Raw genomic sequence first — 14,001 nt, 5'->3', positions numbered from 1 at the left:
AGAGACTTGCTGTGCCAAGGTGGAGCACTGTGCGTGGGGGGTGGGGGGGGGCTACCCTCTCAGAAGAGCAGGTGAAGGGGATGGGTGGAAGGACTGTGTGAGGAAGGGACCTGAAGAGGGACAGCGCTCGTGGTGCGAATGAATGAATGAATGAATGAATGAATGAATGAATGAATGAATGAATGAAAGAGTACTATTCCAATCACTAAAATGAGAGAATTGTCCAGGAGACAACCACTTAGGGAACCACTGCCAGGCAACAGTGCTAAAGCTTACCTGCCTTTGTGACGCAGAAAACTGTCATGGTCCCCTTTTCTTCTTCCCATTTTGACTTTCAGGTCTTGGAATGCTGACACTGGGTCCTTTTCCTCTTAGACTCTGAAGCTCCACCCTTCCTCCTGCTACCACATGGCTTATTATGAACAGGGAGGTTCCCTTGCTTCCTCCTTCCATTGTCCTCTTGTGCACAGCTGCCAAGATTTACAGCTTGTCTGCCCTGGGGCCCTTCTTTTAAACTCTAATAAAACTGTCTTTGAACTTCCTTCTGAAAAACAAGACAAAAGAAGACAAAAAAGATTTGAACTTCTGGGATTTTGTTAAGCCCAGAAGTTTAACAAAGCCTACTTCTGGGTGTATGTGTGAGGGTATTCCTACACCATTTGATCAGGATGGCTCAAGCTGAATGAAAAAACAGATTAATCCCTTGGTGGGGTCTGGTTTGATGCCTTTTTTTGAGAAATGGTGAATGCTGGAAGACCTACGTGGAGCAAGTAGACCAGAGGTAGTGTATCCATGGGTTTGACTACATACGTCTCTTCCTGCATTCTTCTCTCAACTTCTTATAAGCCAGGAAGTGAAAGATACACAGTCACATGCTCCTGTGGCCATGTTCTCTAGCTCATATGCACTGGGGATGACTAGATGTGACCAAGCCATCTGAAATCATGACCCGTTCTCTCATCCTTAGATCTTCCCTCAGGCATTCTGACCCAGTGATAAGAAAGTACCTTATCCCAGAGCTGCAGCTGTGGAGGTTAGATGAGTTACACAAGATCTAGTCAGCCAACATTCCAGTGAGGCAGAAGTGACTCAAAAGTCATCCACCCCTAGCAGAGAAGCATGACTGACAGTTGATAGCTTCTGGGAGATGGAGAGTGAGTTTGCTTTAAGGGTGTGGCCCCTGGCAGTTTGACCACACTATGGTGGAACACTCTACATCCATGAATACATGGCCATCACAGATTTCATTCTATGGGTTATTAAAAAGTAGAGGGCATGAAGTTTGGGGGAATGACATATAAGCCCAGGAGAACATAGGGGCAATTTGTCAAGAGGTATATGATCACAATACAGTGTATACATGCTTTAAATTCTCAAAAATGAATAAAAATACTACATTGAACATGTTTAAAGAAATTAAATGAGTTAATGATGTTACTACACATCAAGACCTATGGAAATACATATAAAAATTAAAAATAAATATCTGTATCTGACTCTTTCAGGTGGGCCTTTCAGGGGGCAGTCATGGCAGGCCCCTGTTTGTAAGCACACCGTAGCCTCAGTAACAGTGTCAGGTCTTGGGGCCTCCCCTGGAGCTGGATCCCACTTTGGGCCTGTCACTGAACCTCCTTTTCTTCAGGCTCTTCTCCATTTCTGTCCCTGCAGTTCTTTCACACAGGAAAGGGTTAGAGTTTTTGAATGTGGGATGGCAAACCCATCCCTCCACTTGAAGCCCTATGGTTGAATTAGGGGAAGCTGGAAGAAGCTGAGGAGGAGGGCAACCCTATAGGAAGATCAGCAGTCTCAACTAACCTGGACCCCTGAGATCTCTCAAACACTGAGCCACCAACCAGGCAGCATTCATGAGCTGCTTCAATCCCCCCCCCCCAGCACATATACAGCAGAAGACTCCCCAGCTGGACTCATTCAGAGAAGATGTACCTAAACCTCAAGAGACTTGAGACCCCAGGGAGTGGGGAGGTCTGGTGGGGTGGGGGTTAGGCAGAGGGGACATCCTCTTGGAGACGTGGGAGGAGGTGTGGGATGTGGGAGAGTCAGAGGGTGGACTAGGAGGGGGATAAAGTCTGGACTGTAAAAAATAAATAAATAAAAAATTATTATAGCTGGGTATGGTGGCATACTCATTTGTTCCCAGGACTCACAATGCTGAGGCAGGTAGATCTCCTGTGACTTCAAGGCTAGCATGGTCTACAAATCCGGCTCTAGGCCAGCTAGACAGGATTATACAGCAAAACCTAGTTTCAAACAGTGGAAGTTAGCAAGAAGATGGCTTAAAGAATAAAGGCACTTATTGCCAAGCCTGATGGTCTGAGTTCAGTCCCCAGGGTGGGGTGAAAGGCCTGACTCTGACAAGTTGTCCTCTGGCTTCCACATAGAAACATACAAACACAAATACACGCATACAAACACACAAAGAGAGGGGGAGGGGTAATATTTTTAAGTAAAAATAATTTAAATAATGATGACATGCATTTTTCAGTGATAAGCCTCATGTATCACTTTTTAACATAATATAATCCTTCACACGGTGACAGCCATCAGATTATTCTTATTATAAAACAGCTGTCTGTTCCCTTTCCAATGAATATGCTTGCCATGGAAAAGTATTTTAAAACTGTTCACTGTCCTGTTACTCCAGAAATGTTTATACAACACTGTCTCAGTTAGAGTTTCTACTGCTGTGATGAAACCCCATGACCAAAGCAGTTTGGGGAGGAAAGGGTCTACTTTGTCACACAGCTAATAAATCTATCATCCAAGGAAGTCAGAGCAGGAAGTCACAGCAGGATCCTGGAGGCAGGAGCTGATGCAGAGGCCATGGAGGGGAAGCTGATTACTGACTTGTCCTCATGGCTTGCTCAGCCTGATTTCTTATACCGTCTAGGACCAGGGATGGCACCACCCAAACAGGCTGGTCTCTGCCACCTCAGTTATCAATCAAGAAAATAAGCCCACAGACTTGCTTATAGCCCAACCTGATTGGAGGCATTTTTTTTTCAAGTAAGAGCCTCTCTTCTCACATATGTCCACGTTTGTGTCAAGTTGACAAAACCCAACCAGCACAAATAGATTTATTTGAATTTTGTCTACAGTAATTACCACTTTAACAGGTGCTACATAGTGGCATTTCCAATTCCATCATTGCTCTGCATTTCTTTGTTGGTACTCAAATTACTTTCTGTATATTCTATGACTGAACAAATAAGTAAATATAATTAGGATTGAGAAAGCTAGATTTCTTACTGTTAGAGAAGGCAGCTGAAAATGCAGAAGCAGGAAATGCAGAATGAACCAGCCAGGAGATAGGAGCCTTAAGAATAATATCCTTGGTTGGTTTTTAATTCTATTAGCGTGAACTTTTTGATTTTTATTTCATTTAATAAACTTTAAAGTTAACTGTCATCTACTTAGAAGCTCAAACTGTCCCTAATTTGGTCAAATGGAAACACTGGAAAGATGACTCCTGTTTTCTTTTGACATATCTCTATCACGTTTGAACAGTGTCTTACTTCTTGTATGTCAGGACATTCCAGATTCATCTTTTCCCTTTTTGTTTGTCTTAGCCTTGAAATTAGACATTTCTTCATAGAGCCATGATTTCTTTCAGTATTTAGAAACCAAGAGCCTTAGGAATACCCGTTGCTTCTAGGTCCTCTTTGAGAAAACAGATAGAGATTGTGTGTGTGTGTGTGTGTGTGTGTGTGTGTGTGTGTGTGTGTGTGTGTGTGTGTGTGTGTGTGATCGATTTATTGAGAACAGGTCTCATGTACTGTAAGTCATCTTGGCTATGTAGCTAAGAATGACCTTAACTCTTGATCCTCCTGTCCTTACTTCACAACTGGTTCAAACAGAATCCAACCAGCACAAATAGATTTATTCGAATCTGGTCTTTTCCCATTTCTCATATTTGTAGGTGTCTTCTCTGACAATGAGAAATCTAACTTTCTTGATCCATGTTATATTTGCTTATTTGTTCAATCCTAGAACACACAGAAAGTAATATCAGTATTACTATCCCACTCCTTTGAGAAAAAGAACTCCACCAACTAAAATTCAATATTATTTTAGAGTCCTTTCCTCTGTACCCCAGGGTCATACTGTCCAAATAGTATCTCCAAAGGTTATTTAACGGTGGGAACAGCAGCAGTGATCCAGCAGCCCAGGTTTGCAAACTCTCTCTGTGCTGGAAGAACCTGAGAAGTGGGCTGGGACACTTGCAGCCACACCTATGCCTGCAAGTCTGAAAAGCCAAAATGGCAGGAGGAAAGAATAAACCCTGGGGGCTGGGGGCAGGGATGTAAAAACAGAAAGGAGAACGAAGGGCAAACCTTCCTTAACTACTGAATCACAAATAACAAAGTGCTAAAGTGGAGAATCCAACCTCCCTTTAAAGCATGAGAGAAAGAAGCCAAATCTGATTAATAGGACATACTTCATCGTTTTGTTTTGTTTTGTTTTGTTTTGTTTTTTAACAGAAGCTTTTAGAGGAAAACAATGTTCTCTGTCACATTTGTTAGCGGAGAACTCCTTTATTTAAAAATTCATAGTAGGCAGGTGAGACGACTCTGACTGCAAACAATTCTTAATCCTGAATCCAAACCCAATCTCCAAGCCCCACATGGTAGAAGGAATGAAACGACTCACAAAAGTTACCTTGTAAATTCCACTGAGGGCCCCTGCCACTACAATGTACATAAACAAAATGATGAAGTAATTTGCTGCGTGTATGGCTTTGTCAAAAGAACAAGAAAATACATAGAATTGGAATTAGGGGTGGCTTCAACCGTCTTACATGTTAAGTAGACATTTATTTCGTAGGTTGTGGGAAACATTTTTTTTTATGTCGAACTTAAAGTATACCAAAAGGCAATTTAGAGTCACAGCTATAGTTGTTTTATTCCTGTCCTACTTTCCCCTCCCTTTTTATTGAAAATAGATTCTTTTCTCATAAAATGTAGCCTGATTACAATTCCCTTCCTCTACTCCTCCCAGTTTTTCTCCACCTCCCCTCCCATTTGGATCCACTTCCATTCTCTCATTCTGTCTCTCATTAGAAACAAATAGGCCTTTAAAGTTGGATCTCTGTGAGTTCAAGGCTAGCCTGGTCTACAAAGCAAGTCCAGAATAGACAGATACACAGAGAACCCCTAAAAGAATTAGAAGAAGAGGAAGGAGGAGGAGGAGGAGGAGGAGCCTCTAACAAACTAAAACATAGTGAGATAAAATAAAAGCCATCACATTGAAGTTACACAAGGCAAATCAATAGGAGGAAAAGATGCAGGCAGACAGATGAAGCTGGCCAAAGGCAGAAAGCAGAATTCTTTTGCCCTTAGAGCACACAGAAGGAACCTGTCCTGCATGCTCTTTTATTTCATCTCAGGTTTCTGACATCTAGAACTGGGTGACAATGAGGTTTTCATTTTAGGCAAGTATACCTATGCTACTGTGTGACAATAGCAATAGAATGTTAATCCCTGTTGACGTCAATAACATTTCCTATTAACTGTGAAGCTTAATAATCAAGGGATTAAATCTTAACTTTTTGAATAAATATTGACTTAGCTGAAATTTGAGAAATGTACTTTTTGATTAATTGGATTTTCACTTTTATTGGGTTTATAGAACATAAAAAAATATTTAAAAGGTTTTAAAAAATAAAGATTTCAAAAATAATATCTCTCATGTAGGTTATTAGAAGTTTATTATTTTCTCATATTTCCTTCAAGTCTTGTTTTTTTTTCAAAAATAACAATGCTAAAATAATTATAATTGTTAAGTGATGGAGCATGCTTTTAATCCCAGACCTCAGGAGATAAGGGCAGGCAGATCTCTTGAGTTTGAGACCAGCCTGGTCTATAAAGTGAGTTCCAGGACAGCCAGGGCTACACAGAGAAATCTGTCTCAAATATCCTTTTTTAAATTTTGCNTTTTTGTTGTCCTCTTTTTGTTTTGTTTTGATTTGTTTTGTTTTTTACTNTGATGGAGATTGAAGCCAATGGCTTTACTTATCTTAGATAATCCCTCTATAATGGCCAAATTCTAATCCATATGACCCTCATTTAATGCTGGTCTTAATAATATAAATCTTTCTTTCCTCTTGAACACTCTGAAGGTTTGCCAATTTTTGTTGGTGGTGTTGTAAGGAACTAATATTTAGTTTTATTTGATTTATCAATTACTTTTCTTTAGTTCTTTAGTTCTTTAATATCTCTTCTAACATATCATTCTCTCCTTCTATTTTAGGTTCAGTTGTTTATTATTATTAATTATTATTATAATTATTATTATTTTTATTTATTTTTCTTAAGCTAAACTTAGGTTAGTTATTCTATATTTCTCTTTTTCATTTTGTTTAATTGTTTATTTGTTTCAAGACAGGGTTTCTCTCTATAGCTGTTGCTGTCTTAGAACTCACTCTGTAGACCAGGCTAGCCTCTAATTCAGAGATCCGCCTGCCTCTGCCTCCCAAGTACCGTGATTACTACCACTGCCTGGCTATGTTTTTATTTCTTTCAAGATATTTTTAAATTATATGCATATGAGTATTGTCCTACATGTATAAATATGTACCTATTTATGCTTGCTGCCTGCTGAGGTCAGAAAAGTAAATTAGTTCCCCTGGAACTAGAGTTACAGACAGCTGTGAGCCGCCATGTGAGTGTTGAGACCTGAATCTAGGTTCTCTGCAAGAGCAGCAAGTGCTTTTTTTTTTCTTTTCTTATTCACTTTACATTCTGCTCTGCTCACAGTCCCCCTCCTGGTCACCCCATCCCACAATCCTAACCATCTCCTCTCTCTCTTTCTCTCCTCTGACCAGGTAGGGACCCCCTGGGTATCTCTCCAAGTCTCTGCTAGGCTAGGTGCTTCCTCTGCCACTGAAGTCAGACAAGGTACCACTGAAGCATCTCTGTAGACCACTTCTCTCAGATTTTAGCTAAAAACTAGACACACTTCTACACGCACTTCTCCATGTTCTTCTACGCACAGTTTTCATGGCATTCCATTGCCTTTGCTGGGCTTCCATTTACATTCACCTCAGAACCTTTTCATAATTTCTCCCTTAACCTAGTTTTTTAAATTTAAGATTATGCTCTTTATCTATTTGTAGTTTTTCTGTCCCTCCTTACTAGAACCTGGGGTGAGGAGACATACTTTGCACATTTTTTTAGCCCTTTAGGCTTTATCAGGACTCATTTTAAAATCCCATTTCTGGTTTCTTCCTCAGTCTTGAAGTGCTCTTGAGAAGAATGTATGTTCTTTGGTGGGTAGCATGTTCTAAAGGAGTCTGTTGGGGCCGCCACTTACTGTACTTAAGCCATTTGGGTCACTTTGAATCTATTCGTTATTGTTATCTTGAGCTAGCTAGTTGTTGAATGCAGTATTTCGTGTGAGGTACACATTGAAAACTCAGACTATTATTGTCGAAGTAGTTTTACTGTCAATCCTGTCAGTTTTATACAGTTTGAAACTCTGTTACTAAGTAATATATATATATATATATATATATATATATATATATATATATATATATATATAATATATAAAATCATATATATGTACATGTGTATGAATATATATTCTATATATTCTCTATATATTCATTTGTCATATTTTCTTCAAGAAATTGACACATTTATAATCACAAAACGTACCTCTTACTCGATTCAGTAAAATTTATGTCTGAAAGTTCATTTTATCGCATTACTATAGCCATTTGAGCATGTTTGTGTTATTATTCACATCGCATAGTGTTTTTCAGAGCTATGAAAAATAACCTACAGTTCTGCAAACATTGATTATAAAAAAATATTGCTTATCTTTACCAAGGCTTAAGGACCATCATGGAAGAAGGAGCAGAACGATTTTAAGTGCCATAGGTAAGCGAGGACTGCTGTAAAGCCATGTCTTCTAGACAGGATGAAAGTGCTGCCCTCATAAATGCAAGGCAGCTGTGGTTGCTTGCCCAAGACCAAGCCAGTTAACATTTCAGTGGGGAGTGGGGAGGGGACTCTGAGCTCCCACCCTTAACAGAGAAGACAGTGACAATTGACGGTTGTTGGAGGAAGAAGAGTCGGCTTTCTTTAAGTGTATGGTTTATAGTGAGTCAATCAGCATTAGGCGGTTGGCTCAACATCCATGAATATATGGTCAACACAAATGGGAAATGGAGTATTATCTAAAATCTAAAAATAACAAAAGGACATGAAGTTGGAAGGTGGTAGGGAATGATGTGTGCATCTGGGAGGTATTAGGGAGCATAGAGGCAAATGTAGTGAAAATAAATTGTTTAATATTCTCAACGAACTAATACAAATATTAGACTGAAAATACACAGTTGTCTTAAAACATGTAGAAAGAAGTTTCAGAGGTCTCATGGTCATTTTTGCTTATATTTTTCACTTGATTGATTCATTAAGGACATTTTAGAATTTCTCTAAGTATCAAGCATTGAAAGACATTTGTGATTGATTTTTGGCAAGATTTCACTGAGACCTAAGAACATATGCTGTATAAATAACTTGCTTTTGTTAATCAGTGTAACCTTCTCTCTAAACTTGGAATTTTAAAATGAGAAGAAACCACAGCTAAGTGAATTTTAAATAAAATACTACTTTAATTTTACTAATTGGGTAGCATATGTCTTATACAAAAGAAAAATAAACTTTCATGGGCCAGTCAGGATACACACTAATGAGTGAAATTGAACATTCACCCATATTAGCTGGAGGTTTTGTAATGCTGAAAGGCTATCGTTTGAATGTGAGTGTTGGTAAGAACATACCAAACATACAGTTGCTATGCAACCTGGGGTAAGTGAGTTAATTTCATGTCCTAGGTCAAGCTAACTGCAGTTTTGTTGTATGCAAAGTTAAAACATATTGAAACTCTTACATGGTTGTCAACATTGTTAAACAACATAGAAACTGTCAAGAACAGTTGGGACATAAATCATTGAAGCAACAAGTAAAAAAGGTTAGCCCGGGCCAGAGTCCAAAGGGATGAGCACACAGGGGGTACTTCCTTCTCTGTCCCCATCTACAGTTATCTTAAGGAGTTTACAGGAACTGCACCAAAGGAGGAAGTTAATTTCTCCTTCTCTTCCAGAAAATTCGATAGTTGTTGGTTATACTGGCTGCCATTCCCTTGCTTTATTTTTATTGCTTCTTTCTAAATGAAAGGAATGTCAGCAGCTTCCTAGCTCCACTTGTTGTGTTCTGATTGAGCTTTGTGTCCTACCAAACACTGAAAAATGTCTTCAATTAAACTAATGGTCTCGTAATCCTCTGAGTATGTAATTATGAAAAGAAGAGAAAAACGTTTTGTTTAATCACTTAAGTAAGGGTCCATGTGGAGTAATGTATATGACACTTGAAGAATATTTAGTGGGATCAGCTATTATATTCCTAAAAAAGCAATTCAAACAGTAAAATGTTCAAGTGAACTAAAATTAAAGTTTTCAGTTCATTAATTTAGCTTCCATTGACTGAATGTTTTTGATGTTCAAATACCAAAGAAGAATAGAAAATAGAAAAAAAATTCTTATGTATGTTAGCATAATTATCAGATACTGAATTCCCTTTTTGTTGAGTTTAAATGAAGTCTTATTATTATGGGTTTTAATGTGTTCATAATAACCCCATGTAACATGAAGACGGTGAACTCTGTAGTAAAGGCATCCATTTCATTTGTAAATCCATGCTTAAATCCAGTCTAAGCAGAAAGACTCTTTTTCTTTCTATCCTCTTTCAATATCAACTCCATTTCCATTATATAGTGCATTAAAAGGAATAAAAAGCACCAGTTTCAATTAATAGATATACATAAATACCTACATGTGCTTACACACACAAACACCTTCTCCCCTTTCCCCTCCAAGACAGGACCTTTCTATGTATGCCGACTGGATTCAAACTCCTATTTCCACCTCTTCCTTCTGATGGCTGTGGTTTTAGGCATGTGCAAGCACACTGAGCTCTATGCCTTTGCTGTTGAACATTCATTTGGGGATCCATAAAATGTAGCCACATGGGCCATTTACTTATTACAATTGCCTTTTTGTGTCATTCTGGGGACAGAACTTGGGGCCTTATGCTCAAGTGTTCTCCTGCCTAGTTAGACCACCAAGCACTTATTTATAACAGGCTCAAGATGTTAGATCTTTGCTGCTACTTTTAGAAACAAAGGTGGCTAGATTTTTCAAGCATCTACTTTAAGCTACCTCTCTGCCCCACATTATTTAAATAACTTACATACTTTAAGTAAAACTAGATGCCATCCCTTTGGGAGTGATATGGTTATTTCAGGGGAGCCCTTCCTTAATACCAATGACCTTCAGAATCCACTCTTATGAATCAGAGTGGCAATCTTCGGTCTTCTGAGTGTGGACTTAATTTGTAAGAAGCTTCGATAGGCTGAGTCTGACAAGAATTGGGGTGAGGGGTAGAAAGCAAGTTGGAAAATATTTTTTCATAAAGTGTGGCTCTCAGGGAATGAAAATGCTTCTCTTGCATGACTCACATATTGTCTCTAAATACATTTCCACAAAGGAGTTTAAAATTTCTTAACTGGAAGTAAAGAACCTACTTTTGAGAGAAAAAAACATTTTACCCGAGTGTTTAAGCTTTGCTGTTGTTTTGTGGCATTTTGAGCAGACAATGATCCTTATAGAATAAGTCCTTAGTGTCTTCTCACATCAACTGGATAGGCTTTTCTTCTCATTAATGAGTTCATAGCTGAGTAAGCAGTTAGGAAGCGGTAGTCCACTTGGACGTCCCTAATGACAGACTTTAGTTAGTTATTCCTGTCCTTGGCCCTTTTATGTGGCTCCCTCTGTCCCCAAGCTACACGAGATGAGCAGCTTTGTCCTATAACACATCCCTGTGACTAGAGCTTTGCCTCATAGCTGGACCAAAACAATGCAGCCTGGTACCTACAGACGGACACCTCCTAAACTCTGAGTCAAAACACACCATTTCTTTTTTTAATCTGCTTACCTTGGGTATTTTGTCTCAGCAACAGAAAGTGATTAAAGCATTCACAATGCCCAGAAGATTTGCTTTCCCAAGCCAGGTGCTTAGACCTTCAGACACAAGAAGACAGGAGCTGAAGTGACTAATAACTGATTTACATAGCATATTGTGGCCATCAATGACTGGGGAAAAGAAAGAATTCTGTGGCTTGGCTAGGACAGCTGTAGTACACGGTTTTGTGTATCTAAGAAGATGATTTAGTTTAGTTGAACATTGGTTGTATTATTCAAGGAAATTCTGTGTCATATGTGAGCCGCATTTAATAAGCAGGAAAGCAGTTTTCAGAATAAACAGAGAAACACAAATATCAGATTTTTCTCTTTGCCTTATAAGACTGGAGAAATGAGTCTAGTGAGATGGCTTGTTGGACAAAGTCACTTACTTGCTGTGCAAATCTGACCTAAACTCAATCCCTCAAATCCACAGGGAGGTGGAAGGAAAGAACCCGCCCACTCCATGAAATTATCCTTTGGCCTCTAGATGACACACACTGTGGGAACCTTGGTCCCAAGTAGTCAAATAGACGCATCACACACACACACACACACACACACACACACACACACACACACACACACAAAATTTTTAAATTTTTAATTTAAATATTAAAAGCAAAAGTAAAAACAGCAAGGGAAGTTCCAGGACATGGAATTAAGAAGTCAACGAAGGTTGAAATCTTACGGTATAAAAATAGAAAAGATCTAAGGCCTGTAGTTTTGCATTGGCTCATCCCTTCATAGTTTTTCAGCTTTGGAGATGGAACCCAGGGCTCATGCATATTTAGCACATGTTCTCCCTTACTCCCAGGTCCCCAGATTTGGATTTGAGTCAGGAACATATTTTTATTTATTTATTTATTTATTATATGTAAGTACACTGTAGCTGTCTTCAGACACTCCAGAAGAGGGAGTCAGATCTCGTTAAGGATGGTTGTGAGCCACCATGTGGTTGCTGGGATTTGAACTTTGCACCTTTGGAAGAGCAGTCAGGTGCTCTTACCCGCTGAGCCATCTCACCAGCCCCGAGTCAGGAACATATTGACTTAACATCATTGAGAGCTCTCAGGGGGTTGAGGGGGTGGATTTTCTTCCCCATACAGGGGGGCTGTGCAACTGTGTAATGGCTTCTGCCATTAGTTTTTTCACGAAACACTTTTGAGTCCTAGCTGTCTTGACAGTGATAATAATAGAAATAGAAACTTAGATATAATTCTAGTTCTCGAGCCCTGATATGACAAAATGAAAAGCAAAGGGATTGAATTACATCGCAAAGTGGGGACAAAAACAGGAGAATTTAAAACCTGAATTGGGTTTCACACTCTGCCACCAACTTACACTGAGTTTCACTTCTTTCCATTGCTCCATTGCCAGTTCTTCCCTGATCACAACAGAAGAGGAAATCGCCGCACTCATCATTGACAATGGCTCCGGGATGTGCAAAGCTGGCTTTGCTGGCTACAATGCCCCCAGGGCCGTGTTCCTATCCATCATAGGGCGTCCCCAACACCAGAGTATCATGGTGGGCATGGGCCAGAAAGACTCCTACGTGGGTGATGAGGCCCAGAGCAAGAGGGGTATCCTGACCCTGAAGTATCCTATCGAGCACGGCATTGTCATCAACTGGGATGACATGGAGAAGATCTGGCACCTCACCTACTACAATGAGCTTCGTGTGGCCCCTGAGGAGCACCCAGTGCTTCTGACTGAGCTCTCCCTGAGCTAACAGAGAGAAGATGACGCAGATAATGTTTGAAACCTTCAGTATCCCAGCCATGTACGTGGCCGTTCAGGCGATGCTGTCCTTGTATGCATCTGGGCACACCACTGGCATTGTCATGGACTCTGTTGACAGAGTCACACACACAGTGCCCATCTATGAGGGCTACGCTCTTCTCCATGCCATCTTGTGTCTGGACCTGGCTTGCCCAGATCTGACAGACTACCTCATGAAGATCCTGACTGAACGGAGCTACAGCTTTACCACCACTGCTGAGAGGGAAATTGTTGACATAAAGGAGAAGATGTACTAAGCTGTCCTGGATTTTGAGCAAGAAATAGCTACTGCTGCATCATCTTCCTCATTGGAGAAGAGTTATGAGCTGCCCAATGGTCAGGTGGCCACCACCGGGAATAAGCAGTTCCAGTGTCCGGAGGCACTCTTCCAGCCTTCCTTCCTGGGCATGGAGTCCTATGGCATCCACGAGACCACCTTCAACTCCATCACGAAGTGTGTTATGGACATCCGCAAGAACCTATATGCCAATACAGTGCTGTCTGGTGGTACTACCATGTATCCAGGCATTGCTGACTGGATGCATAAGGAGATGACAGCTCTAGCAGCCAGCACAATGAAGATTAAGATCATTGCTCCCCCTGAGCGCAAGTAGTCAGTCTGGATTGGCTGCTCCATCTTGGCCTCACTGTCCACCTTCCAGCCGATGTGGATCAGCAAGCAGGAGTACAATAAATAGGGCCCCTCCATCGTCCACTGAAAATGCTTCTAGATGGACTGAGCAGGTGTCAGGCATCTGATGCATGAGCTGATTCTGAAATATCGATTTGCCCTGGCAAATGTACACACTTCATGCTAGCCTCATGAAATTGGAATAAGCTTCTGAAAAGAAATTTGTAGCAGAAGATGGCCTAGTCGGTCATCATTGGGAGGAGAGGCCCTTGGTCTTGCGAAGATTATATGCCCCAGTACAGGGGAATGCCAGGGCCAGGAAGCAGGAGTGGGTGAGTTGGGGAGCAGGGCAAGGAGGGAGGGTATAGGGGACTTTCAGGATAGCATTTGCAATGTAAATGAAGAAAATATCTAATAAAAAAATGAAAAAAAAAAGGAATTTGTCCTTGAAGCTTGTATCTGATATCAGCACTGGATTGTAGAACTTGTTGCTGATTTTTGACCTTGTATTCAAGTTAACTGTTCCCTTGGTATATGTTTAATA

At 40.3% G+C, this 14,001-nt stretch overlaps 1 pseudogene; it reads left to right on the top strand.

Annotated features, from left to right (window-relative positions):
• The first annotated feature begins 944 nt into the window (after positions 1-944).
• Positions 945-13,597, top strand: LOC110313811 (annotated as a pseudogene).
• Positions 13,598-14,001: the final 404 nt, after the last annotated feature.

The sequence above is a fragment of the Mus pahari genome, chromosome X (genome assembly GCF_900095145.1).
Source record: "Mus pahari chromosome X, PAHARI_EIJ_v1.1, whole genome shotgun sequence".
Classification (NCBI taxonomy): Eukaryota; Metazoa; Chordata; class Mammalia; order Rodentia; family Muridae; genus Mus; species Mus pahari.
This window is presented reverse-complemented; position numbering and strand designations above follow the sequence as displayed.